This window comes from Mastacembelus armatus, chromosome 16, assembly GCF_900324485.2.
Source record: "Mastacembelus armatus chromosome 16, fMasArm1.2, whole genome shotgun sequence".
NCBI lineage: Eukaryota > Metazoa > Chordata > Actinopteri > Synbranchiformes > Mastacembelidae > Mastacembelus > Mastacembelus armatus.
Window position 1 is genome coordinate 16,314,055 of NC_046648.1, and position 1,819 is coordinate 16,315,873.

Genomic DNA, 1,819 nt, shown 5'->3' on the forward strand with positions numbered 1-1,819 from the left:
AACATATTATCTGTTGTAATTAGTGTCAGTGGTGTTTTATGTTTATGCCCTCTCTTATTCTTCTCCTGTACGTCTAACATGTTCTATTTATAGGCTGCACGATGGGTCATATTGTTCACCCTGCCAACACTTCCATGAAATGTAACTTGAACTTGCAGCACCATCACTTTAACTATGATAGCACTTTTACACACCACAAAAGGAAAAGGACAGATGTTTCATGTGATAATTTCAGTGTTTAGGATTCTCTACTCACAGTAAACTACAGTTTTTAAATTAGATGTATTTCTAATATACACATGGTGTAAAATACATCGTATACTGTAATACTACATATTTTTAATAAGTTAGTGATGAAACCACTAAAGGCTGTAGCTACCTTTCCTTATTTTTCTACAGAAGTGACAAAATCTCTGCTGAAATATAAATCCACAGCTGCCTCGTGCACAGACCGCGTCCACATAAAACTGAATGGCTGTGCTGTAGAGCAAATAAAATACAAGCATCTGATTGCAATTATTGGTTGTGTTCTTTATTTATTCAAGTCACTACACTTGTGACATGGAGTCACAAGTCAAATGATGTCACAAGTCTAGTGACTTTTTAAAATAGCATCCAGTTGGGATCATTAAATGTATTTCATCATTGCTCCCACAATTTTCTTGCATTTCCATTATAATTTTTTATATTTTATGCATTACTGCACTTTGGAAGTTGTACTACAGAACTTTTTACATGAGAAATTTACTTTTGTTGAAGCTCAATTGAACATTTGTCATGTGTATATTATGCTGCTTCATATGTATGCATTTATTACCAGAATTATGGAGACATTTTACTATCGCACATTTTTTAAAAGGGATGCACAGTGTGGTTGTTACGTCTTCACGATTACAGCACTAGATATTAAGACTGAGAGTTGCAGAGAAAATGATCATCTGGCTTTATCACAGAAATAAATTTAAGAAGTGTTTTTTGCTGTATAGTGTCCAAAAGTCTGTATTCTCACTCATAGGCAAGTCTGTCATAGTACACCCTTGACCATATAGCCTACCTAAACCAAACAATTCTTTATTTATTTAAGTTTGAAAAAACAAAACTTAATCTGTTGTAAAATATATTTTTAAACTTACAGTCGTATCTCACAGTCATATGGGTGCGGTGTATATGTTTCTAAATGGCATATTCTGCATGATACGTTCAGAAGTTTTAGCAGTGCCTCATTTTCTAATTTTACAGTGATGTAAATATTTACCAATAGCTCCGGAAAGCTGCGGGTTGGGTCGGTTTTTGTAGGATGCGCTGAATCACTCCCCTGAAGTCAGATCTTTGCAAAAGTCTGTTTTGTTTGAACGGGATTCGACTAAACCTGATCCCGGATCAGCGTCTGCGGACGCACGCCGCCACAGACTGGTAAACAAAGGGCACGCAAATCTGCCTGGTCCTGCGCGAGTGGGCCGAGCAGGCACCTGCTGCATCGCTCCCATTGGTTGCTTGACACCGCAGTCACAGTTAGCCCCGCCTCTGCGTCATTGCCATTGGCTAACGACGGTTAATCTTTTGCTGTCGTTAACATGATTGGTCGCCGCACCCGTTTCATGCCAGGTTTGGGGCGGAAAGCTCTCGTCGCACTCATAAGGCGGGTCTACTGCTCGGTTGTAGATTTTGATTGGGAAAATTTCTCTTATAGGCTTGACTCAAACCCATCTCCTCGTACCCGATTGGTCCTTTAGCAGGAAGCCGCTCTTGGGGCTGAAGCCACGGCTGCGCCCTCACTGCTTTCTGTTTTATTCTCACCGAGAAGTGTGTGCGGCTCCGT